This window comes from Triturus cristatus, chromosome 7 (genome assembly GCF_964204655.1).
Source record: "Triturus cristatus chromosome 7, aTriCri1.1, whole genome shotgun sequence".
NCBI classification, from domain to species: domain Eukaryota; kingdom Metazoa; phylum Chordata; class Amphibia; order Caudata; family Salamandridae; genus Triturus; species Triturus cristatus.
The window spans coordinates 1,783,443,562-1,783,471,384 of record NC_140590.1 but is presented as its reverse complement, the minus strand read 5'-3'; the positions used below and the strand labels follow the sequence as shown (position 1 = coordinate 1,783,471,384).

Genomic DNA, 27,823 nt, shown 5'->3' with positions numbered 1-27,823 from the left:
GCACTAATCTCTGATTGCCCCAGTACTGACCCAAAGTTAGGGCTATAACAAATGCTCAAATAACCAGAGGACAAGATGAGTAACCCAATTACATTTCTACTCGATAATCTTCCTTCGTGGACAAGGAAGGATATGCGTGTCATTTCAGGATTGATCACTGTGCATAATGCTGGATGGGGAATCTAAGCATGAGTAATTAGAAGGGTAATTTTACACATTGAGGCCTGGACTCCGGCATCATCCTTTTTTAGTCTAATGTTCTAAATTAGAACGAGGGGACACACTCTTAAGAGATCAATAGTGTAGATTGTTCCTACACAGCACACAAAACAAATTAAATTTTATTGGATGCTTCGGAAATGGCCTTTGGAACACGTTTGGTTTTCACTAGGTTGGTGTGAAAAAAGTGCCATCAAATTAGTGGCAAGCCACAGTTTTCCAGGCTGTATTTACTGAAGTAATGCAATTTCTTGTATTTGTGCCTTTCCACTGCATGAATCGTGACGCCCACTTTTGCTGCATGGTTCCATTGACCGCGTTTCGCTGCTGAAACACAGTTTGAGACCCTATTCCTTACTGATTTAAATCAGAATTCCCCAAGGCTCCTGTTTCGTATGAACGGGTCTCCTTCAACCCTACATTATTATGCAATAAATGCATTTCTTTTTCTCAAGCCCTGGAAGTCGAAATGTCTTGCATGCACGGGCACCAGAATGTAAATGTTGAACCTAGCTAGCCGAGACCTAAAAAGGGGGGGCTTTTTAAAATCTTTCTCTAGTGTGGACGAGTACTGGCATGTGTGCGGATCTTTTTTTGCAATGGTTTATCTTTCAGCTGAAAAGTCTACAATAGCAGGAGGATAGAGACACCTTGAGGAAATCGGTGTGAAATTCAAATATGGAGGTCACAGATTAGAACCTCGGTAGATTGACTCAGCCAATCATCAATCACCCAGGTTTATAACATGAGAACAGTTGAATTATATAAACGCATCCAGGGCTCGAGTCGGGGTACCACGCGGGTGGACGGCGTCCCCCCACTTATTTTACCAGGTTTTTCCGGGTGGACGCCGTCCCCCCTGCCCAAAAGCTGGACAGCATTGTGTGAGCAGAGAGCCCGGGTGGGAGGGAAGTTTCCCGTAAATTACCAAAGATATGCTAATATTTGTAATTGGAGACTTTAAGAGGCACCGGTGGTGTGTGCAGGCTGGAGTGATTGGGAGGCGGAGCGAGCAGGCGTTGGCGGTTAACGCTTGGAATGTGTGTCCTTCTGTATCTTGTGCACTTCGTTGTGCAACTGGGGCACCCCCTCGGGGGAGTGGGGGGGGAGGGGGGGTTGCAAAGGACATCGAGGAACAGACCAGGGGTAGCAGTGCTGTGAAATGCCCCGTCATCTAAAGGCATATGAATACTCATGAGATTCCTGTTGTGACGTCACTTCCGGTGACAGCGTCCCCCCACTTCTTTTCATGAGATTCCTGTTGTGACGTCACTTCCGGTGACAGCGTCCCCCCACTTCTTTTTTTAGGACTTGTGCCCTGAACGCATCGCATGCTGTCATGCGCAACGAAGTCGCAAGACTGAGCAACCACACAAATAAGCGTAAGGCAGCGAGAAGCAGGCGTGCCGGGTCATCCTTACATGAAAGCTAACCTCAGCATCAAGTGTCAGGAAGGAGACTCAAGGCCCTTGGCAACTACCCATTGCGCTAATGTTTGTTAGAATCGGATGATTTATCGGCGCTGCTTCCAATTTTAATCAGCAATTTTAAAACAAAGGTGGAGTTTCAAAACCTAATGAAAAGATACACAGTTGTGTATGAGAGCGGTTTCCGGTCCAGTAAGTTGATTCGTCTGTGTTCATGTAACTCTATCGAGTGCCGAAAAAAGCGCTTTTCAGCAGTTTGCAGTTATGGATTGCAACTTTACTAGTCTGGTGCGCCAGCTTAGCTCTTACATTTTGAAATGTTCTTCATGAAGGAATCCTGCTTTCTTTATTTTGTAGAGTATTGTTTGTGCTTCGAAAAGGGCTTCTATGTTCTATAAAGCCGCCAGCGCACTGCACACTTTGAAACAATAGAATAGCGTCAACTTAAAGTCTTGCTTCACATAAGCTCAGTGAAGCTCATTGAAGATATGAATGAGGTGCAACATCTGTCCGAAATGTTTCCTGAAACTGTCCTATTTGCTAATGAAGAGCAGCTAAGCCCATATTGATCACTTGAGCTGTCTGCGATCCTGAAGCAGCTCTGCCAGGAATGTTTCCTGGAGCAGTGATCTGTGCTGATGAAGAGCAGCTCTGTCCGAAATGAGCACAGGAAGCTGTTGCGAGTAAAGACGCAGGTCAGCTTAGCCCGGAATGTGCTATGCTAGCTGTTTAAAGTATATCAGATTCACCCATCAGAGCATTTCACTAGATTCTGTCCTCAGTGCCGAAGTGCGCAGCTCTGTTCACAGTGTGCTGCCAGCCGTCCTCGGTGCTGCAGTATATATCAGAGTGACCGGCAGTTCCAAGGCAGCACCTTGTCCAGCTGGCCAAGGGCGTGAACCTGGAACTGTCTGGTAGAACCAGGGCTTTGAAGTAGAAGGGGTGCTCGGTCCTTCACGGCGGAGCGTTCTGAGCTCTTTCTAAAACTGTCAGAGACTCAAACGGGGACTCTCAGCTGTACTTAAAGATAAAGCATGGCGGTCGCTCTGATTATACGTGGGGTACTTTTGGCGCATGCGTATAATATAAGGTAGTGCGCGCATGTTAATGCGCACTATTTTAAAATAAACAATTACGCTGTGTAACGAGACTGTAGTTAGGCGGTGCTGCTTCCGGAATTAACGGAAGTTATGTATCGGACCAAGAGCCAATAATAGGCACTCTTACAAACAAAATGCAAAAGTTAACCAATGGCAAGCTGCGAGCAATTACCCGGTAATAGGCGGAGTTTCTCCAAGCATATAGATTACTAGAAGTCTCGGAGAGACAGCGCATGCGCGCTGCCTAGCCGAGACCTAAAAAGGAACTTCAGACAGCCGAGAAGACAAGCGGTACAGGTTGGGAAATAGGGCCAGAGCATGCTCGGTCTCACAACACATCACATTGTAGGTGCCATAACCACCGAACGTGCGCTCTGAAATCAGTCTTATAGTGCACATAGCATCGCACACCGCTCGTCCCACAGAGCTCACCCTCCCCAATTTCTGTTAACCAATCGGAGGTAGGCAAGACTGAGGCGCGATAAAATGCCTTGCTGATTATAACGTCACCAGTCTTCGCCAAAGCCAATGGTGTGAATGCTGGAGCAAGTACGGGTAATTACATAGAAAGTTATTTTTTCCTACTGGTAATACGGCCCGTGACAGTAGCAGTATGCTAGTGCTGAAAAATACATTCTGGCAGTTAGCACAAATTAAGCACTGCACCCCCCACGGAACTCAGGGGATTTTGTTTATGCAATCTGACAGCACATTCCATTCCAACTCACAATGCTGCATGCTTTCGGTGTACATGCGCAAATTTTGCCCCCCCAAAGCTGGCGCCAGTTGCGACGGCACCACCCGCGCCACCCTAAAGCCAGCACTGGGCTGAGGCATAGAGGGAAATGGGAGCATAGTGGTGGAAGGCATCCACTGTCGGAAGTGCCAGTGTGGATCCTTGCATGCTGATGATAGTGTAGCAGAAAGTGCGGTAATTAAAGGCAGCTGTGCCTGTGTGAGTCACGTACTCTGAAGCAGCTCGGGTCAAGAACAAGACTTTCGGAGCAACCGAGGGTTCTCTTCCAGTACACTACGGCTTCGTCAGGCACTACTTTAAAACAAGCATTTGCAATGCAATACGACTCGCATTTACATGAGACGTATTGCATTATAAATGGGACTTCGGGCATTTAAAAAAGCAAGAACGGGAGTGGAAGGGATGATGGAGGGATGAGAAGTGACGAACTGCGGGAGGGGCAGGGAGGAGACATAGGGCTTAAAATAATGTTTGAGTAAAGGGGCCAATAGCATCGGATGAGCACAAATTATGCCATGGCCGTCTGAAGGAGGGACTAACGAGTGGAAAACCAATCAGAAGGCAGCATTTAAAATTGAAGCCAATGAAAACATAGACGGAAAGTGGGCGGGGCTTCCCCCCACAATACTGTATACAGCATCTCTCGACGAGAAAGCGCATGCGCTGCCTAGCCGAGACCTAAAAAGGGGCCGGGAGCACGTGCCCTGGGCCAATTCTACCAACTAAGATACCGTGTCTGTGTTATTACTAATAGTGCCTGGGGCCTAGGGCAAATGTCCTAAAAAACAGAAGAGGGGGGACTAAACATGTTAGGAAGTATGCAAGTGAAATCAGGACGCGTGCCATCACAGCCCATGATGTCACGACATGTGACAATTCATGTGACATAACAGGAAGTGAACCCCGCTGGGTGTAAAATCACAACAAGTGACATCAGATACTAAGACCTCATACATGTTTATCAGACTCTGAATTGGGACATAATTTGTAGAAGTCTGTAGAATTAGTCATTTTGCCTTTGTATGGCTGTGAAATCCTCTCAGGGTAAAACATAATTCATCTTATTAGAAATGAGGGGCAGATTTACAAGCCCCTTGCGCTGCCAGTACGTCACTTTTTGTGACACACTGGCAGCGTATTTCTCTGTATCATATTTACAAGGACAGGAAAAGCTACCCTGTGTGGCTTTTCCTGTCCTTGTAAATATGGCCCCTTTACACGCAGCACTTTGCGTGAAAGGGGCATTCCATGGGTGTTGCTGTGGGTGTTCTCACGCAACACCCATGGAACCAGACACATTTCCAGATTTACTAGCAATTGTAAATCTGGTAATGCGTCAGTTTGCTGTGCCACGAGTCGCAACGAGGAGAAATGTTTTTCATTTCTCCTCGTTTTTTTTCTTTTCAATATGTGCTGCATTCTACAGCACGCATTGAAAGAGGAAGATGCCTGTAGTGTTTTTTTTTGTGCAGGAAGGTGCCCCTTCCTGCACAAAAACAATCTCCCCATGGCGCTGGCATCCTTGCAAAATGGTGGAAGGGTGCCTGCGCCACCGCATGGCAGCTGTTTGTGCGCTAGCTCAGTGGATATCATTGTAAATATGTCGCATTCCTGTGCTCTGAAAGTGCCGCAGCGTGGTGCTGCCGAAGAGCTTTTGGTGCCGCGCTGCGGCACTTTCTTGTAGATCTGCCCGTGAATATTTGGAAAAGATGGCTAGGTCTTTCAAGAGGCTAAGTTAATAGTGTAGTGAGGCTCAAGTTGGGACTGACTAATGTAGTATATAATTACCAACAAAAGATCCTTAACTATTGGGCCTGTCTTATCAACTTGGCTGACCAATCGTTCAGGTAGTTAGTTAGATATCATCTACAGTAAAAGGAAATAGTGCCTTCGGTTGGAAATCTCCATCATTTTGTTGCAAGACTGGGTATATCACCAAAAGAAACACAGAGAATTGTAGTTCTCCAAATGAAAATTAGTGAAAAGGAAAAATCCAGAAATTGTGATTTAGAAGAAAACCTGCTTTACCTATTGGATACATCTACTTTCATGATATTTAAAGCACTGATATCAGAATGTGGACATTGGAGTTCAGGTTCGGCCAGGTGCCGACTGGTATACATTGCAGGTTAACAACCAGGATTGAGTAGCTACCCCTCTTTGTCCTTTCTGCAAACATTGTTCATTGACACTGCCTCATTGACTTATTTTTGTAGAAATGTTGCTACAAAAAGGAAATGTTTGTTACTTGCAGTTATTAGAGCTATACAGGTCTTTTGACTTCATGATCTAATGAAAAGAATTTAAAATAGTAATAAAATGAGATTATGCCTTGGTGCAGGGACATTTGTATCCTTTGTATCAGAACAGCCAGATAATCATCCTTAGAACCATTTTAAATTGGGAATCTGCAACCTTACATTGGTAATATTGCTTGCTAATTTGATTAATATGCCTTACAGCTTGTTTACTTGATTACTATGTTATGTTTCCTCTTTGTCCTTCTACTGGTTGATATACACCTGTTTTTTCTCGCACTATGATGTGTTATAAAGAAGCATAAGCCTTGAGGATCTCTGTTCTAGCATTTTGTTCAGATAAATGATATATTGATGATGTTTATTGTGTAGATTTTAAGAAAACTGATTAGTATATTTTAAGGTATATAAATGTTAGGAAAAACTTTGATCTGTTTTTTGGTAATACATTGATATGTTTATCTTTTATATTGAGTTGTTTTTGTTTGGGTGGGTACTCAAATAATAAGAGCTATATTAATTAGATGTTCATTATTGTAATGAATTATGCTTTTAAGTAATTAAAAGTAAATTATGGATCTATGTACTTTTAGCTTTTTTGTGTGTTGTGTTGATTAGACCCGAGCGGAGTTGGCTGAGTGAAACTACTTGAAGTGGTCGAAAAAGTCTGCAGCGCTACACAGAATTCTGCGGGGGGGGGGGCAAAGTTTCTTGGAGCCTGTTTGTGTTGCATCTTAACGTCATATGAAGCACAGAGTATGTTCTCATGTTGGAAATTGCGCATGAACAGCACCGTGCAGTTTGCATGGGCATGGCCATCTTGTTTTCCCTGTTCTGTTGATGGCGATTGGCCTGTCTTTGAAACCCTTCTCAATCTTTTCAACCCTCTGCACCCCTAATTAATCTACCCATTAATTTTTTTATTATAGTAATGTGTGTTTTTGTGTCAGTGTATTTACTGTTTTTTTTCATTTTTTTCATGTTTCTTATGAGTTTTTTCTACTTTTTTTTGTTTTCATTTACTTTCTTATTTGTCTTCCTTCCTTCCTTCCTTCCTTCCTTCCTTCCTTCCTTTCTTCCTTCCATATCAGAGAAGGACAAACAAGGTAGCGGCAATGCCAGGCCCCCCTGAAATGCGAGCAGCCACCTACCCTGTGGATGGCAGCGCCACCAAAGGGTGCAGCCCCATGCAATCTTTTGTGAGGTGAAGGTGAAAACAATAGTTTCTTTTATACAGTGCTTCCCTCCGTTCTGACAGCAGGTGGCAAGCCTGGCAGCAGATATCCCCTGCGGGAGCATCGCTGTATTGGAGAGGGTGCCCGGGTATGCGCGGAGCACCAGCAAAGTCCAGCGCACCTCCCAGCAACTGACACACCGCTGGGCAGATATCCTTGACCGGTAGCAGGACCGGCTCGACCTGCTAGGCATGAAGATTGTGGGGCTTAGTCAGTATTAATTATATGTTGTGTTTGTGTTCTACAATGATATAGATACAACCCAAAAGCTAATGGGCAGGATTATTCTGGATCGGATTTTGGGGTGGATGGAGGAAAATGAAGTATTAACAACACTTCAGGCAGGATTTAGGTCAGGTATCTATACTCTGGACCAAATATTCCACCTCCAGGTCTTATTTTGGAAAACTGCAAGAGTGGAGGGTGGCAGCCTCTACCTTGTGTTTGTTGACTTGCGGGCAGCATTCGATCTTGTCCCCAGGGCCAAGCTATGGGAGGTCCTCGCAGACCTGGGACTCCCGCCCTACCTTTTGACAGCATTAATCAGATTACATACTAACAATTATGCCCGGGTTGGATGCGGGAGGCATGGGGATCTATCTAAATGCTTCCCTGTCCTAAGGGGAGTATGCCAGGGTTGTGTCCTGGCCCCAACGCTATTCAGTCTATATATAAATGGTTTGGTTGATCATCTGTCTGGTATTACAGACAGTGATTCTCCCAGACTAGCGACTGGGAGATTGCCCGCTCTGATGTTGGCGGATGACACCTTGTTGCTATCCAAAACATCATCGGGCCTCCAGCGTATATGATCTTCAATCCCCCGAGGCGGACTCGACCGAACCCTGTCCTTAACGGGATCCCTTTGGAGCGGGTCAAAATATTTGTCTATCTTGGCATAACCATAACAGAGAATTTTGAATGGGGCCCTCAAATCTCCAAATCGGCCCTTAAACTAACGCAAATGAGTGGAGGTATTAGCAAAGTTCATAGGATATTCGATCTTAAACCGGTAGCCCCGGCCCTAGAAATTTATCGACTCCAAGCAAGAATGGCCTCAATTTATGGTGCTGAATTTTGGGGCCACAAAAAAATTTCCAAACTTTTGAGGGCAGAGCAGAATTTTTCGAGGAATCTAGTAGGCTTACCACTAAGTACACCACTCATTCCCCTACGCTTTGATCTGGGGCTGGAGCCGATAGATGAGCTCGTAGCTGCAAGACCTATGTTATACTGGAAGAGGTTGTGGTCCGTTCCTGAGTTGGCCCCTTATAGAGCTGAGTTTTTGGAGATCTGGCCCCAATTAAAAAATCAAAATATCCCATGGTTGCTCCATATCAAGGCTTCTAGTAAGAGGCTAGGTATTCCACAGATTTGGGAGACCCCTGAGCTGTCTTGTCCGGGAATGACGAAATTTGATCTTCAAATTCAGACGAGGCGGCAGAATCTGTCAAATCTGCAGTAATCTGCAACATTGGGTAGGTTGTCTGCTGAGTTCCTCTTAGTAAAAATGGAACCCCGATTTGAGGAACTTCTAGACGTAATACAACCGCCTCTTGCGAGGATGCTGTACCTCCAACTGAGGCATGGTAGCCTGCCCATTAGGCATTTTACCTCTAAATGGGCCAAATCAGAAGGGGAAGCCTGTCCTACATGTAACTACAAAAGCGAAGATGTTTCTCATGTTTTGTTTTTTTGCCCCGCATATGCTCGAATTAGGAAATGCTGGTTAATCCCGATATGCAGGAATCTTGGATTTTGCCATTTTGCACAGGCCTGTCGGGTTTTGATCTATGATACCCATCCTCCTATTGTCTTTGCCGTATCTCGTTTTCTTCTTAGTATGTGGCGCAGAAGACAAATCTTTTTGTAAATATGTGATAGATAAAGTTTTTCTCCTTTAAATTTGACTTTTGATAACCTCTGAATTTAATGTCTTTTTACCACTCTATTTTTATCTTGTTTTTATTCTTACGTGCTTTGTATGTATTTTATCTGCACTTTTATGATCTTTGACCGAAATAAAGTTATCAATGATGAATGACAATGATAACATTTTTTTCCAAATAACATGCTGCTCACACTCAGAGTTAAGTTATGTTTAGTTTATATTATTGTATGATCCAGTTTGATCCAGTTTGAGCTAGGCAGGTACTCAGCACTGTGTAATCATACTCACTGGCACTTGTTTTGGCTGAATATTTAGAAATCCCTTGCAGACTACACTGTCTTCCTTTCATCATCGTGAATTTGTGATTTCAGTGATTTAGCATTCTCTGTTTCTTTATGTAGCTCTTACAGTCCCAAGCAATTTCACAGTAATGTGCGGTATGCATCTGTGCGTTTCATAAAAGGGAGACTGATTTGGTCCATCAAGGGTGTTGAGAAATGAGAATAGAATCTAAGATCATTCACTGCAATGCATTAGTTCCAAATGTAGTTTTTATTAAGGACATTTGGAATAGGGATTTTAGGGTTAGTATGGCTGACTCAATGCTAGTCGATACTAGTACTATAGGAGATCAAATTTACATAAGTACAATGCTACTGCATTTGCCTGTCATAATAACTTTGTATTCATTATCTGTACCACTAATCTATTATTATTTTTACCTTCTTTATTTCTTACATCAACAATTGTGGCATGTGCTACCAGCAGGAAAAGGGCTGCTGCACAAGCTTCAATAGTAAAGGGTATGTTTACAAACATCCATGCTCTGTGTGCCGGGCACCATTTGGTGCCAGGCACATGAGGTATGGTCCATACCAGAAGCCCCTGGGTGACAGGGGTCCTGCTAGGGGCCCCAAAAGTCCAATTCCATCTGCATTTACATGGCGGTTGGACTGCCATTGAAAGGCAGAGGGAAAAGGTACATTGTAATCCCTACTGCGATGCCTCCACAGGCACCGCCCCCTTTGTAGGGCATTAGACCGATGCATCAATGGGCTCCTTGAGCCTGTCGTAGGCATCAGTCAGTCCCTCCGCCCTCTGCCTCCAACTGCCCGCATCATAATGCGGCAGTGGGACCACGGCTCAGATGTCGAAAGAACTGCCACGGACGGACTGTCGGTGGTGGTCCGTCCAACATCGTAATTGGGCACCATGTAAGTTTGTTGAGAAGGCTTTCTTCTTCTTGATCATGCTCTAATAGTTAACAACAGAGTTGTGACCTTCCCTTCCCTCCCCACCGAATGTTGAGCTGAGTAATTCATTTATACAGGATACCAGCAGTTTTCATGACAGTGGAGCATGGCTGGAAAGTATGAAGTCCCAGTACATTTGCCAACCAACACCATATGTCTTTCATTGACCATTATTATTCCATCCCTTCCTTGCGCTTCAGTGACTCAAAGTCATTATCATTATAGGCTATAGCTCTACCCCTCCATTATGAAAAGTTTTTGGTTGGCTTGACTACCTGGCTTTTCTAATATTCTCAAACAACAAAATGCACAGAGTGATATTCTTGATAAAAGATACTGCAGTGCTAACTAAACTGTAGTGATGTATTGCAATTGTATTTTTTTATTTAAAAAATTAAGGGGAGGCATATTAGACAAAAATTTATACTGTTTAATTCTAGCCACACAGAGTACCGCAGGCTCAAGTGCTGCTGCAGGAGGAAAAGAAGATTCAGTTGGAGGGATAGAACCGGCGGCAGGGATAGGCACTTGTAAGGCACATTGCTTGCTTATTGAAAATTACTATTATATGCACGAGCTACAAGGGCAGTGGCATGATTCATGATCATGAACCCCCCACATTACCAGCTACATCAGTGGTTGAATTATGGCCTCTTCTAGCTGTAACTCAGCAAAAGCTCACATAATATACACACAAAATGTTTGCCTTGATGGAGATGGAAACGAGCACAATGTTAAAAGAAAAGATGGGTGAGATGGTATATGAGTTAAAGGATGAATGGGTGAGTAAATGGATGCGTGGGTGGGTATTGGGTAAATGGATGGATGGGTATAAGGAAGGCTGAAAGAAAGGTTGGATACTGAATGGATAGATAATGGATTGGAAATTTTGGTGCACAACTCGATGAGAGAAAGTAAAGCTTAAATCATGATGGCTATGGGTGAATATAGAAGAATGAAAGGATGAATGAATAATTGCTTGGATAAATAAACAAGTGAGACCTTCTCAAGAGGAACATGGTGCTCACCTACTTCCCATGCTTTGTATGGTGGTTTATCAAAGTCATGGTTTAAGGTGGGGGTATTTTACTTTTTGTTCTAATCCCTTGACTCATTGTATTTGCAAAGTGAGGCAGATATGAGGCAGATATCCCACCCATCATCATTCATCACCCGCCTCCCTACCAATAGCATTTTGCCACCCAAGACCGAAGTGCAGTATGGTTTTCAATTTGTGACTGCAGTATTGGCTTTACAATGTGCATCTGCTTCAGTTAATGCAGGATTTACAAAGTTCTCAATGCATTGCAAACTGAACACACAAGGTGTGCTTCCTTTCACCCACTAGGTCACCTCCTAGTACTTCACTCCTTTATTCTTTCCTAAGTTCTTCAGTCCCAGCCTACCAAAAAATAAAAAAATCCATTCTTGGCATGTGCCATCTTTTTATGGCCATGTGAAGTGATTCCAAAATATATTTCATGGTTTCCCATAACAGATTTATATTACGTCTGTTCAGATTTTTCCCTTTCCACTTTCGTCAACTGCAGTGACTGAATAAGCCAAATCTTAGGAGCATGACAAATCGGTGATCAGGGATACCCCTGTATTCTGTAGCAAAATCTCTACCTTACTGCCTAACGCCTCTACCTTACCTTGCAGTAGAGTAAGTCAAGTTTACTTTCCTTACTGCCAAGCAAATTAATTTCTTGGTCATAATTTGTGGTAGTGGGCAAGGCCAGTAAGTAAAGTGGGACTAAGCGCCTGATATGATTTCACGTTTGGCATATAGGATACTCTGACAAACGTGACAAATACAATCTATATAGCCCATTCCTTTCCCTATAGTGCTTTGCATCATTTTCCCCACTATCAACTTTTGGAAGACAGGATAATAATATCCACATTTTATATGTGACGTGTGTTACGTAGTATCATATTTATTATTCATCTGCCTATTTGGAGTCAGGGTAGAAAGTGAAAGGCATTTAAAGAATAACAGGGCCACAGGAATTTAAGAAAGATAATTGTCAACTACAGCTGCCCCAGCTGCGACAGCAACAAAGTAACCGATGCGCTGGTTAGCATGCCTTCATTAATTTAGCACCAAAACTTGTACTCCATAGAGCATAATGCCTTACTCATTATTGAGAGGTAATTTTTTTATATTTGCCCACTCAAAGTGTCAACTTAGTTCCTATAAAAGCCTTTAAAAGAAAAATAATTATTTTCTGCCAGACTGTGAGTGCTTTTTTGTGAGGCATCTGTAGGTATTCAAACGCAATGTACCAACTGCGCACTCTCGTCTGTATAATTTTCTCCATTATTAACTTGTGTGGAGACGAGGTTGTACAATGTCCCTGTATTGTACTACTTGATACAATGGCCAACATGCCGGTAGTGGATCCCCATTTGCCTGCCCCAGTATCACCTTCTTTTGATTTAATGAGTCTATACACTTCAAGCAACAATTTTCTCAGGACCCTGATGTCTTTATTATTCAATTAAGTCTTTTTTTTCTCCCAATCATATTTGTGAGGAGTATCTTCAAAAATCCAGCATATAAACATTTTAAATCTACATCTACATATTCAGCACTGTCGATATGTTGTAATGTTCAATTGACCAAATGTATTTCAGGTCATAAGACCCTTCCTCATGGGTTGTGAATAGTGGACGAGGGTGACGTATTGGATAGCTGCTGTCCTGCAGCTCTGTGTGAAAGCAGTATATGTGGGGAAGAAATACAGTTGTTGTGATTCTACTAATCATAGTCACATCAAAGTCCAATGGCCCTAGGAGACCAGCAAGGTACTGCTACTGTGACACCATCTACTTAATTAAAAAAAAGTGTTTGCACAGAGCATTGTTTACAATTTGTCTTTTTTCCTTCTCGTTATACCTACTTTCTTACTGCGGCCAGGTGTCTTTGTAGACTTGGCACACTGGTGTGATGCGTGGGATTTGGGGATGCAGCAGTTCTCGATTCAGCGGGGGCAACAGCACAGCATTGGTTTCTTCAGCCACAGTCCCACTATGCGTTGGTTCTTGCAGCCGCACATCAGGGCCTGCTTTGGAATCGGTACGGTGATCTCAGACTTTGGAGATCTGTGCCTGGGATTCGGCGTGCAGTGATTTCTCCAACTGCAGGCTGGTGCTGCATTAGTTTCTTTGGTGATGCATTGGAAACAGATGCTGATGCACCATGCTTCTCGTAGTTGCGTCGCTTTTCCAACTCCCAATAGTAGGAACAACCTCCAGAGGCCCAAGACAGTCACAAGCAACTCTTGGCAGGGCAGAACTCCCAGCAAGGAAGTTCAGGGGAGCTGGTGGTGAAGTCTTTGTGGCCCTGAAACTTCAGAACAGGAGGCAAGCTCTACTACAAGCCCTTGGAGATCTTCCTCAAGGAGGATACACAGCACACAGAAAAGTCTTTGTCCTCTCCTTGGCAGAAATAGCCACTGTAGGCCAACCCCAAACAGCACACAGCAAAGGGGCAGTACTTCTCCTTCAGTTTTCCCAGCTCTTCTCCTTGGCAGAGGTTCCTATTCAATTCCAGAAGTCATCTAAAAATCTGGGATCTGGCCCCCAATATTTATATTCCTTTTCTCTTTGTTCTCCGGTGTCAGAGAGGCTCTGTGCTCATTCAAAACCATTTCTGTCCTTTCTGGTACAGCTTACCGGCAGGAGATGAAGACAGCATTGTATAAGGCAGACAAGGACCATTTGGGTGAAATGAAATTACCTCCTCCTACTCTAAATGCAGCCCAGGTCTATTTAGCCCAGGCCTGACTCATCCAGGAAAGGTAAGGCACACCTCAAACCCCTCAAGGCTGTCTACAGTGAATGCACATCCCCAGCCCTGTCACTCTAAAGCCAGACAGTCAATCCACAAACTATCAGAGGCACACGGGATGGCTAACCAAGAAAATTCCTACGTGTTAAAAGTGGTATTTGCAATAGGCCTGGGTGAAAATTCCGTTCCGCTCGCGGAAATTGCGATAATTTGACATTTTCGCGTTCCATGGAGAGCACTAAAATGTAAAAATTTCCGCAATCCGCAACTTACCGGAAATTTTTTCTTGCTCGCGCTGTAAAAAAATACATTCTCGCATGCGCGCAATCGCCTTGCCTGAATCCCCGCGTTAGCCGACAAGTTTTCCCGTTCCGGTTGCATTCTCCACGAGATATTGGATTGTTGGTTGCCATTTGCACTGTCTCACGACAGTTCGCGCCAGCAGTAACGTTATTCGTCGCGAGATCACGTTTTTATTCTCGTAATCATGCACCGCGAGACAAGTGAAAACAAGATGCCGCGCCGTGAGCAACCGCATGGGTAAGTTGGCGAGCCGTGATCACGCAGAAAATTCCGCGAACGGGCGGGAAAAAAACTTCCGCGACTTCGCGATATTTCCGCGTGTTTGCAGAGATTCTTAACATTTTCACGATAGTTTGCGAAAGTGAATTTCACAAATTCCGCCCACCCCTAATTTTCAAACACAGAGGTGCCGATTACGATCCTGGAAAAATGTTCCCCGTACGACTCGTATCCGGTCTTTTTACCGTACGAATCGTACAAGAGCCGTACAAACTGCCAAGTACGATTCGCATGGGAAAAACTCCATACGAATTGCGTTGGGAATAATTCCCCACACGTCCTCGGGTCGGAAAATGTGTCCGACACTTCCCCGGACGATTTACCATACAAACGTGAAAATTGAAGTCCGACCGCGCAAGTACGATCCATCCCGTGCGTCCGATGTCACAACCGTATGGAAAAAACACCGTCTGCACCAAACTCCCATTGCAACCATGGAGACATGTGCCCACATACGCGCCGAACCACCCCCCCAGCCCCCGTATGTACGCGCCTAACCACCCCCCCAGCCCCCGTATGTACGCGCCTAACCCCCCGTGTATGTACACCGGTGTACGTTCGAGTCGTACTCCCACCCGTGTATGTACACCCGTGTACGTTCGAGTCGTACCCCCACCCGTGTACGTTCGAGTCGTACCCCCACCCGTGTATGTGCGGTGCGTACCCCCAGGTGGGGGTACGACTCAAACGTACACGGGTGTACATACACGGGGGGTTCGACACGTACACGGGTGTACATACACGGGGGGTTCGCGCGTGATCATATGGTAAATGGAGTATGTTTCTTTACCATCAGTGTCTGCCTTTAAAGATAAGGTGGCTGTCACACAGCTAAGGTAAGGGGCACTTAGCTGGTTACACATGTTCAGCTGCACATGTAGCCTGGTGAGGAGGGGGGACTCTGTTGTTAGTTTGGTGTTCACCTGAGATTAACCTTACATCTGCATCTATTAAACATTACATTTCACCCTGTGCCAGGGTTGGAACAACCCATGCACACTGAATAAGGAAGCCCAGACCATAGAGCCAGCACAGGAGCTGGCTCCACTTTGAGGTTTGGTGACTAAGATCCTGGCAGCCACCAGAGGAGATGTGAACAGTGGGTGCCTGGTGGTGCAATCTTGAATTGTCCCAGCATGCTGCCCAGGACCATTGGGATAGGGTTGGAGGGGTAATGTAACAACCTGGGATTGGCCAAGGATGCCTGGCTTCTAGAACTTTTCAGCTCCATTCAAAAACTCTTGCACAAGTGGGAGAGAGAGTTGTTGTTATTGTGGCAACAACAACACCATGGATAACTGGTAGGAGAAGGCCCCTGATGCCCTAATGGACTAAGGACTCACCCTATAGTTGACACCAGGACTAGTGGATCTCTCTCTCCAGGACCAGGGATGCTTGCCCTTTGGATCCCCTAAAGACCAATTGGGGGAAGATCTGGACATCTGTGCCAAAGAAGGAGACAAAGACCAGGGGAAAAACTGGTACGGGGAGGCAGTGGAATCAGTTCCTTGCAATGTTTTCTGCTTTCAAGGCCAAGAGGACTGCTGAAACTGCTCTTAGTAGTCAAAGCTCACTACCAGAAGTACAATGAGCCCAGGACCATCCGGATCAGCCAAACATGGCCCGAGTTATGGTCTTTTAAGGTCAGGGATTTTTTTTAACCTTTTTGAGAAACTGAGCTTGTGGTGTCCTCCAGGATTCCCTTCGAAAACTCCCAGAGTGAGCCAGTGCAAGTGGGACGACACAAAGCTTTCATTATTTATGAATTATTGAGCCCAGGGAGGAGGAGGGGGATGGGATCCCAGAAGCTGAGCTTTCGAGGTCCTGGGATCCCAGGCCAGTTCATGAATAGAGGGGCCCAGGACACTATCTCCGAGCCCACAAGGAGATAGGAGAAAGGGTCTCACCATTGCAGCCCTCAACAACGCAGCAAGGAACCCAGGGAGCCCATTTCAGGCCTCTGATGCCCCAAGTAGAAGAGTATCATCTTGCCTCTCCAATAAAGAGGAAAGCAACCCCATTCCTGGGCCCGATGTGGTATACAATAGGGGGAGTGCCATTGCTCTCCTCCAAATTGCAGTGTGCTCATTCCCGCTTTCCTTGCCCATATCTGCGGAGAGCGAGGCAGCCACCGCACCATGGGACTCTGCCCACATGGAGTGGGCAGGGGGAAACAATAAGTCGACTCCTTAGCTGGAAGTAAAGGATTCCAGGTGGTTGGGGGAGCTGGCAAGGGCAGCTGAGGTTAGGCTCCTCGAACTTCGCACAATGTAAATAAAAGTCTCAAACAAACTTAAAAAAGAACTAATAGCAAAGAAGTCATGGGATGGAAAGCTCCACACAACAAAAACAAAGCTGCAGCCCATAGATTTTACAGGATGTATTAGCCCAAGGAAGGCAGAGGTACCGTCAATGTCTATTGAATAAAAGAGAGTGTGGGATGGCTGCAAGATCCCAGCAGCTCCCCACTCCAAGTAATTAAGCCAGTGATCATAAGTTTACAGGGTCTAAGAAATTATGAGCTTCCTGGTTTTTCAGAAAAAAGTTAAGCACCCCTAAGGCTGGATATTTTATTATACAGCCTGGGAGTCCAGCAACCTCTATCCCACTAGCCACACCACCTCTCCGGAGTAGGGTTTAGACTGTTCTGCTTCACTATCCAGAGAGATTCAAGTGCTACAATGGAGAGGTTGGTTCCCAGTAAGGGGAAATTGTGGCCCTATTACTTGAAAAGCCCTGGCATCCTGCACAATTAATAATCCAATTTCTCTCAGAGTGAACCAGTATTGACCCGTGTCTCTACTTAATGTACACATGAACATTTTGTAGAAATGCTGGTTAAATACCTGAATAAAGTTAAGTATTGCTTAGTACACAGCATACAGGAAGGCTTTGTCAGGATCCCACCCACTTGAGAAACCTGTGCTATTTTCTTTGGCATCTCAAAGACGATGTGGACAAGACGTTGGCCATATTCCTCGATGCAGAGAAAGCATTTGATGATTGAGTGGAGTAAACATATCTATTTTATAATATTGAAAAGATGGGAATAGGGAATAAGTTTAAAGGGATTGCACCTGGACCTGGACCACACAGTGGTGTTTGATTGTAATGGCTATTTATCTGCTCCTTTTCAAATCACCTGATGTCAAGATCACACGCACTCTTACCTGTCAGTTGCTTGTGTGTTGATTTCGCAGAGATGTTATGGACCGACTTCCCAGTACCCTAACGTATAGCCTTGGTAGGTAAAAACACAAAGGCTACGCAGTTGGGATTCAGGGAGGAGGGCCGATTATGGACGCTAGCTGCTCCTAGTTGTTGACCTGCGAGGCAACAAGGAAAAAGAGTATAACTAACTATAGACCCTCGACTAGATTTTGTTTAACATGCACTATTCTTAACTGTAACCTTTTTCTGAGTATTTTTGTGTGGTCTCCTACCTGCGATCTCGAAATGTTGTACGTCGCATCCTTGTAGTCGGCGTGAAGTTTCGTTTCAAGTGCTGTGATGATTTTTCTGTGATGATGTGCTGATTTTTGTAGGGGACAGCTGCTTGTTCGTACCTGTGTTTTAAAGTAATGGTGAAATAAGTTATAGGTTTTCAAGTTATTCAGTACTGTACTAACCAATGTCCTCTATATTGTACTTTTGACTTCACTTACTCACTATTGTTCAGACTCTAATATTCTTCACGACCTGTATTGATGAACGAAATATAATATGCAAAACATACAACAAAATCCTTAATGTGCTCTTCGCAAGAGATATCTTTCCAATGTCTTTTAGAATTACAATGTTCTTTTTGGGTTTTTTTTATGCTTATTCTTATCTTTATTGTTTCAGGTAATGTTCTCCAAAAATTGTCCCAAGAAAATTTAGGTAAGTATTGTGCGCTTGCTTCCTGCTTTCTTGCGTAGGGCGCCTGAATTAAACTTAGAAAACTTTCACTTAGCTCATGGTTTTCATTTTCTTTACAGCTCCAGAAATGCAGTTGCTCGAAAGAACTGCAGCGGTGAAGAAAATGGGTCTTCTGTGAAGAATGAAGTCCCTAAGGCAAGGAGCAGGTAAGCGGAGATGTCTTCTAGTCATCCTCCAGGCAAAGCGTTTTCTGGAGGATGCGTGTGGCAATATATAGTCTTGCCACACCCAAGAAGACTGCTGACATCTTTTCTACATTTACGTGACGTGCGCTTAAGTGTTTACCTGAAAATCTGCTTCGATGTGCAATACTCGTCACGTTTGTTGCTTCTCAGTCTGATTTCACCGCAACTTGATTCTGCTTAAAACAACCGGTTAACATAATTCTGGACAAATTAGTACACATAAAAAGTGACGTACATGTTCAACGCAGAACCTCATGAAACAAAGGTCTAATAATGCCCTACACATTTCCATAAGTTTAATAATGCAAAAACATATACACATATTCAACTATGGTGTGCAGGATGCACGGCACAGGGGTGGGTTCTTACTCTGGGAATTTTCACGCTGTGAAGAAGCGTGCATAATGCAGGCCTCTAACACGGCATGCCTGTTTGTAAGGCTTTAAGGTAGGTAAGGTTTTAGGGTAGGCATGGAAAAAACATGACAGTACCCCCCCCGCAAAATCCCCCCTAAGACCTGAGGCAAAGGCTTTGGTTTGTCTGGTTAACTAGCATGAAACGCTTTAACTAAATGTGGTGCATTTTGTACATTGGCAAGAGGTTCCCAAGAGCGTTCTTCAGGTCCGTAACCCTTCCAATGAATTAAATAAAATGGCTTTCCTCAAATTCTTTTTGAGTCTACAATAGAATGTACTTCAAATTCAGGGGTACCATTCATGTCTACAGCTGGGGGAACTAAAGATGTTCGTTCATGGGATTGAATGGCTTTAGCAAGGAGACATGAAATACAGGGTGAAACTGATATTTAGAAGGGAGAGTCAACCTAATACTGACTGGATTTATAATTTTTCCACGATAAACGGTACTATGAATCGAGGACAAAATTTCTTACTGGTTTTGATTTTTAGATGTTTTGTTGATAACCAACCCTTGTCTCCTATGACAGAGTCAGGTTGTATAGATCGATGGGATTCAGAGATACGTGTTTGGTTTTCTTCAGAATGTGCCAAATGATATTGGGCCTGTGATTGAATAGAAACCAAGTTCTTGGCATGCTCTTTTATTGATGATATAGTAGAAGGAGACATGCATGATCCAGGAATGTTTTTGGGGTGAAAACCATAGGTACAAAAGAATGGAGACATATTAGTAGAAGAGTGATCCACATTATTGTAGGCGAACTCTAAAACCCATAATATATCTGACCATTCTAAATCACAATCTGTTAATACACAGCATAGCATTTGTTCAATAGTTTGATTTGTGCGTTCCGTAAGGCCATCAGTTTGTGGATGATAGCTAGACGAGGTACAAACATCCATGTTTAAAGATTTGCCTAATTGTTGCCAAAAATGAGAAATAAATTGAGAGTCTCTATCGGAAATGACCACTGATGGGATTCCATGTAATCTAATAACCTCTTTCGAAAATATGTGAGTTAGTTCTTTTGCTGCAGGTACTTTCTTTAGAGGAATAAAATGAGCCATGCAAGAAAAATGGTCAACCACAGTTAATATAGTAGTGAAACCATTTTGTGTACGAGGAAGCTCTACAATAAAATCTAAAGATACAGTATGCCATGGTTGAGGCGGTATTGGTTAGGGATGTAAAAGCCCACTAGGAGCTTGGGGCCTCATGTAGGTAGCCAAATACCGGTCGGTAACGGACGATTTTCGGTAAATATGCCGTTACCGACCGGTATTCAGACAAGTGAGATGTAGGAGTCCAAAAACCAATTTTCGGTAAATATGAGGCGGTAAATACCGATTCATATTTACCGAATTCCAAAATACCGATTCAGAGTTACCGAATACATAATTAACGAATCGGTAAATATGAAGTGGTAAATATGAAGTGGTAAAAATGAAAATGACATGTAGGAGCACTCGGTAATTAAGAAATCCAAGAAAATCGGTAAATTAGAGTCGGTAATTAACACGGATTGAAAGCAGGTGGTAACCATCAACAATGCATATAAGCAATCCCAAAATGCTACAGCGTGGACAACATGGCCGCTATGTACGTCATTGCAAGGCGCCTACGTCTACAGGCAGCAGGACTGAGGGTGTGGCGACGGGAGGAACAAATCTACAGACAGCGCATCACACTATTCCAGCTGACTGATGCAGAGATACATGAGAGGTACAGGCTAGACCCCGAAACCATCATGGACTTAATCAGGGACCTACAGCCACTCCTGGACCATCCAATAAGAAGGGCGCACGCCATACCCCCACATGTGCAGGTGCTCTGCAGCCTACATCTGCTGGCATCCGGCAGTTATCAGGTGGTGATAGCTGCGGTGGGTGGGGTATCCCAGAGTTGCCTGTCACGTTTCTTCAGGAAGTTCCTGGATGCCATGATGCAGAGAATGCACCACTACATAAGCTTCCCAAACACACAGGCTGCACTGCAGAAAACAAAAACAGACTTTTATCACATGGCACAGTTCCCCCATGTCATCGGCTGTATTGATGGTACACACATCCCAATCTGTCCACCAGCTGATACAGAGCACATCTACAGGAACAGGAAGTCCACCCACTCCATCAATGTGCAGGTGATCTGTGATGCAGGGAACATCATCACAGATATTGTTGCAAAGTTTCCTGGGAGCACCCACGACTCTTACATCTTCCAGAATAGTGGGATCTACACACGACTGAGTGCCGGAGAATTCGGAGAGGGATACCTGCTAGGTAAGTAACAGTGACGCCCCTTGAAACCTGCAAATCATAGTGCATAGAGGCATGTTACTGATGGTTCCCTTATACTCATCCAGGCGACAGTGCATATGCATGCCGGTCATTCATCCTCACTCCCTACCTACACCCAGCAACCCAGAGTGAGAGACGATACAACGTGGCACACAAAACAACACGCAATGTGGTGGAGCGCACGTTTGGACTACTGAAGAGCAGGTTCCGCTGCCTGCACAAGAGCGGAGGCGCACGCCAGTACAAACCCATCACCTGCTGCAAGATTATTGCCACTTGTGCAATGCTGCACAACCTTGCCACGAAAAAAGGTACAGATGTGGAACTGACATATTTTGAGGACAACGAGGATGACTCAGGCCAGCCAGAGGGCAACGCAGCTAGAGTGCCAACTGCAATCGATGGGAGAGAGAGACGGGCAGATATCACATGCAACTATTTCTGAGTAAGTAAGGGGACACAGCGAGTTGTGAGAAGTCCTGACGTAGTTTTAATGTGGCACCACGCCATGAACACATGAACAGGCAATATACCATCTATACAAGGAGTATGTCCAGGGTTACGTCACCCAATGGGAAGTGGCTAAGCAGGGCGACATCAATGTTTGCGCATACGCGCTGCAGTGGTGGATTGCACGGCCTGTGCATCCTCACTAGAGCCAACCCCAAGCCGCCTGCTGCTCCTGCGTGCTTCTGGGACGGGGGGTGTGATGCTGCTGCTGGTGTCGATGCTCTCCGCAGCATCCCCTGCAGCAGTTGTCGACGCCTGACTAGTCAATAGCACCCCTAGTGCACTTGTCACCTGCACCATCCCCCGAGACAGGTCGCTGCAGCACTGTGTTAGGCCCTCCTGCATCGTCACAGAGCGCCGGCACAGTAGAGAAGTCGCAGTTGCCAGACGGTTGAGTGCCCTGCTGGTAGTGTCCCTTCTCTGGCGTTCCCGGCGCCGTGCTTCGATGTCAGCATCTAATTTGCTGCACAACTGCTGGATTGACTGGGACATGTCCCGAATGCCCGCAGCCATGCCGCTAATGTTGGTGTCCATGTTGACTAATGTTGTCTTCATCACCCGCATGTGCCTCTGGACTGACATGACTGCCTTTGATTGCAGGCGCTGTTGCTTCAACATTTGGCCCTCGAGCCCCAAGAAGACACCATGGCCGTCAGTGGGTGCTGGTGGACTCTGGACACGCGACCTGCGGCGCCCTCTTGCTTCCGTCTGTGCTGCCTGTGAGGTGTGGGGCACAGTGGCATGGCTCCCTTCCTGGGGCCCGGTGCGGTCTTCTGGGCCCATGCTGTCGTCTGACGAGGTGTATAAGGCTCGTAGCCTGGCTGCTGGACGCCTCCTCATTCTCACACCTGCAAGCGGAGATGTGGCCGGTGATTCGAACATGAGTGGCGATGCTGGCTCTGGTGGTGGTGATGCTGGCTCTCGGTGAGGTGATGCTGGCTCTCGGTGAGGTGATGCTGGCTCTGTGTGCGGCGAGGCTGGCTGTGTTGGTGGTGCGGCTGCCAGTGGGCCTGCTCCCTGGTCTGAACTGGTGCTGGCTAGAGGTGATTTATGTGGCCGGTGTGCCGTCTCTCCTGCAGCATGCCCTGTCCTGCATGATGTCACATCTGTGGACAGAAATACAACATTGGCTCAGTGTCCCCGAAGGGCTGCATTGCAAGCGTCACAATAAATCATTTCACATTCCAATATGTCCCCTGTCTCCTTGTGCCTCGAGTGCGTGACATGCCTTGTTGCCCTGTAACATTTACGTCATGGTTAGTGTTGCCCTGACTACATCTCCCGGAATGCATTGCCTGTCTGCACTGACACGTGTGGACTGCAGTGTGATTCTCGTTTCACAATGGGGGATGTGGGATAGGGGTAGGGGGGGCTACATTGCTGTGCTTTCGTCTTACCTTGGTGTGTTGCGGCTCTGGCAGAGCTGTCGGCGTCCCCAAGACCCACGACGCTCTCTTGCTCGATTGTGGCCGCCACCAGCTCCTCCAGTTCGGTGAGGGCAGGTGCCCTGTTGGTTCCACCTCCGGTCTGGCTGGCCTCCTTCTGGATGTCGCCCATCTTCCTCTTGGTTACAATCCGGAGGTCATACCAGCGCTTTTTGAGGACCTCAATGTCCCTGTGGGTCACTCCCACAGCATTGACCTGCGCCTGGATGGCCAGCCATATGTTGCGCTTTTCAGCCTCAGGCACTTGCAGGGATTGCCTTCCAAACAGCTTCTGGTGCTGCTTCACCACCTCCTCCACCAGCACCTGGAGTTCCTTGGGGCTAAATTTCAGCTTCCTCCTCCTTTCCCCTCCGTCTTTCTGTGTTCTCTGGCTGGACATGCTGTTCGTCTACCCGCTCGCACATGCAACGGCTCCCTGCCTCTCCTCTGCACTCCAAGCTTCTCCAGGGTCGGCTAATTATGTACACCTGCCTGGGTGTGGCCACTTCGGCTAATTATGTACACCTGCCTGGGTGTGGGCACTTCCTGGTTGGGTGGGCTGTCGTTGCACTGGATTAGCTGTTTCGTCAAGTCATGTGATTTGATTTACCGAATCCGTACATACCGATTCGGTATTTTCCGATTCGGTAAATACCACCTCGGTATTTACCGATTCGGTGAATAACACCTCGGTATTTACCGAATCGGTAAATACCACCTCGGTATTTACCGATTCGGTGAATTCCGATTCGTGATTACCGAATGTTACCGAATCGGTAACTGTTACCGAATTTTTACCTACATATAACTTACCGATTCTAATTTACCGATTCGGTACGGCTCGGTATTTAAGAACCGGTAAAATTTATTTACCTACATGAGGCCCTTGGTGTTGTGATTTATTCTGTATACAGATAACACAAGTTTCGACATATTTTTGCACATCTTTAAACATGGAGGGCCACCAAAAACCTTGTTTGATTGACTGATAAGATTTTGTCACACCTGAATGAGCCGACATAAGAGTATCGTGATGTAAACTAATAACTTGTATCTGTAAGTCTGTAGTTGGTACAAGTATCTGATCATTCATAAACAACCAATCATTTTTTTTTGTAAAAGAGGATATTTAGTCTGCCACTCAAGTACCTTTTTGCCTTGTAATTCTTTTTTAATGTCTAGAACTACATCTGTATAACGTGCTCCCACTTGAAAACATTGTGCAGGCAATATAGGTTGTATGAAGTCTGGTGTTGGGTACATATCATCTGAAATTCCAATGTGAGACAGCGCATTAGCTTTCTGATTCTCTTTTCCTGGACGATAGGTGATGATGAAATTGTAATCATTAAAAAAGAGAGTCCAGCGAAGTTGTCGAGGTGTGACTGCCTTGATGGATCGTAAACTCTGTAGGTTACTATGGTCGGTAAAATTGTTACAGGATGTCGAGCACCTAACACGTAATGGCGCCGTTCTTCAAATACAGCATTTATAGCTAGTAAGTCTCTCTCCGCAATAGCATAATTTTGTTCACTTGGTGTAAGTTTTCTGGAATATTAAGCTATTGGATGCATTTGACCAGTGTCTTTATGTCTCTGAGATAGTATTCCTCCTATAGCAAATTGAGATGCACCTGCCTCCACTATGAAAGGAAGTGAAGGATCAGGGTGCATCAAAATGGGAGCTGACGTGAACTGATTCTTCAAGTTCTGAAAAGCTTGTTCTGCTTCTTGGGTCCACTCAAATTTTACATTTTTACGTAAAAGTAGAGTAATAGGCGTGATAATCTGAGAGAAGTTGCAAATAAAACGCCTGTAAAAATTGGCGAATCCTAAAAAGCTTTGCACTTGTTTTACCGAAGAGGGACTAGGCCAATTAAGTACTGCCTGTATTATGTTAGGATCCATCTCAATTCCTTTGGGACTAAGAACATAGCCTAAAAACTCCACCTTAGTGGTGTGAAATATGCTCTTCTCCAATTTGACGAATAGAGAGTTCTGTAATAGCTGTTGAAGAATTGCCCTTACTTGTTTTACATGTTCAGTTGTGTTTTTAGAATAAATCAAGATGTCGTCAATGTATACAACACAACACACATCCAAGAAATCTTGTAACACTTCATTTATAACATATTGAAATGCTGCGGGAGCATTGCAGAGACCGAAAGGCATGACTTGATATTCATACAACCCAAACTTGGTACGAAATGCCGTCTTCCATTCCTCTCCTTCGCGGACTCTTACTAGATAATATGCTCCACACAGATCTAATTTGGTATAGATTGTAGCATCTTTGATCTGATCTAATAGTGTTGGAATTAATGGAAGTGGATACCTGTTTTTTATAGTAACAATATTGAGGGTGCGATAATCGATACACATGCGCAAATCTCCCCCTTTTTTTATCAAAAACATCTGTGAGGTCTGAATATTCTATGGGTACTCCTTCTATCAATGCATCGACTGACCAAATTTTATCTTTATCAGATTGGGATTGCAAGGTTAGTTTGTACTAAGATGTTGAAATGAGATTCCAGGAGCCATGGAGGCCAAACTAGTTACCTCACTCAACAAACTGACCTTTTGTTTAGTCGAGCTTTTCAGTTTTCCAACTGCTGAATAATTCCTGCGTCACTGGCCTTATTTTTGGGTTTGTTTGGACGAGTTGGACACTCCTTTACAAAGTGTCCTGCTTTACCGCAGTAAAGACATTGGTTTAACTTTCTCCTTTTCTCCTTTTCTCCTTTTCGTCTTTAGAGAGGGGTTCTTTAATAGTTCCTATTTGCATAGGTTCTCCTCAATCTAACTTTGAAGCTGGTTCGGATTTTAGACTAGCCCTTTCTTTGAAAGTAAATACCTTATGATCAGGATGTCCCTTTTCACCCTTACGTTCAGATAACCGATGGTTAAGCTTTACTACCAGATCTATGAATTCTTCTATGTTATCTGGAGGATCCAAGATTTGTGTAACCATGTCTTTTAACTCTTCACGCAAACCTTTATAAAAAGGTGAACTCTTTTTTCTTCTGGCCATTCTGCCTCAATCACCAGTCTATTAAATTGTGAAATGTAGTTTAGTAAATCTGAAGTTCCTTGTTTTAAATGCAATAACTCATGATCTGCAGATTGTTAAAACCGTCTGAGATCATATAGGATCGGATCATCACGTTCCACAAAGGGTACTGACCAGAGAGCTGCATCTCCTTCTAAATCGGATAATATGAATGCTATCTTAGATGAGTCATCTGGGAAAGGTGTAGGCTTTGCTATGAAGTGTAAATGACATTGATTCAGAAAGATAGCGTACTTACTACTATCTCCATAAAACCTCTCAGGAGGTGTCAATGGGATTTTGACCGGAGTCACCACTTGGATCTGAGTGGGTGAAGTAGGGGTACTACTATGTAAGGTCTGCATTACAGGCTCAAACGTAGGTGGTTTTAACACAGGCTTTTGTGTGGCAGGAAAACTCCAGGTCGCTGGACCTGAAGCACTAGAAGCTTGAATACTAGACTGTAACGCAAAATTGTCTCGTCTAAGAGCTGCATTTTCAGATTTTATATCAGCCAAAATTGTTGCTATATCCTGCAACGACACCGAGGTTGTCTGATCCATAATGTCTGGGCGAAATAATAGTCGTGGGCTTTGCCTTCTGTGAAGATCACAAGCAATCTTACCTGTCAGGTGTTTGTGTGTTGATTTCGCAGAGACGTTATGGACCGACTTACCAGTACCCTAACTTATAACCTTGGTAGGTAAAAACACAAAGGCTACACAGTTGGGATTCAGGGAGGAGGGCCGGATTGTGGACGCTAGGTGCTCCTAGTTTTCGACCTGCGAGGCAACAAGGAAAAACAGTATAACTAACTATAGACACTCGACTAGATTTTGTTTAACATACACTATTCTTAACTGTAACCTTTTTCTGAGTATTTTTGTGTGGTCTCCTACCTGCGATCTAGAAATGTTGTACGTCGCATCCTTGTAGTCGTCGTGAAGTTTTGTTTCAAGTGCTGTGATGATTTTTCTGTGATGATGTGCTGATTTTTGTAGGGGACAGCTGCTTGCTCGTACCTGTGTTTTAAAGTAATGGTGAAATAAGTTACAGGTTTTCAAGTTATTCAGTACTGTACTAACCAATGTCCTCTATATTGTACTTTTGACTTCACTTACTCACTATTGTTCAGACTCTAATATTCTTCACGACCTGTATTGATGAACAAAATATAATATGCAAAACATACAACAAAATCCTTAATGTGCTCTTCGCAAGAGATATCTTTCCAATGTCTTTTAGAATTACAATGTTCTTTTTGTTTTTTTTAATGCTTATTCTTATCTTTATTGTTTCAGGTAATGTTCTCCAAAAATTGTCCCAAGAAACTTTAGGTAAGTATTGTGCACTTGCTTCCTCCTTTCTTGCGTAGGGCGCCTGAATTAAACTTAGAAAACTTTCACTTAGCTCATGGTTTTCATTTTCTTTACAGCTCCAGGAATGTAGTTGCTCGAAAGAACTGCAGCGGTGAAGAAAATGGGCCTTCTGTGAAGA

General features: G+C 44.6%; 1 long non-coding RNA gene across 1 annotated transcript; it reads left to right on the top strand.

Annotated features, from left to right (window-relative positions):
• Positions 1-1,600: 1,600 nt before the first annotated feature.
• Positions 1,601-27,823, top strand: LOC146813109 (uncharacterized). The gene is made up of 5 exons (XR_014966011.1): positions 1,601-1,838; positions 18,365-18,400; positions 18,499-18,585; positions 27,628-27,663; positions 27,762-27,823. It is a non-coding gene; the product is annotated as an uncharacterized LOC146813109 (long non-coding RNA).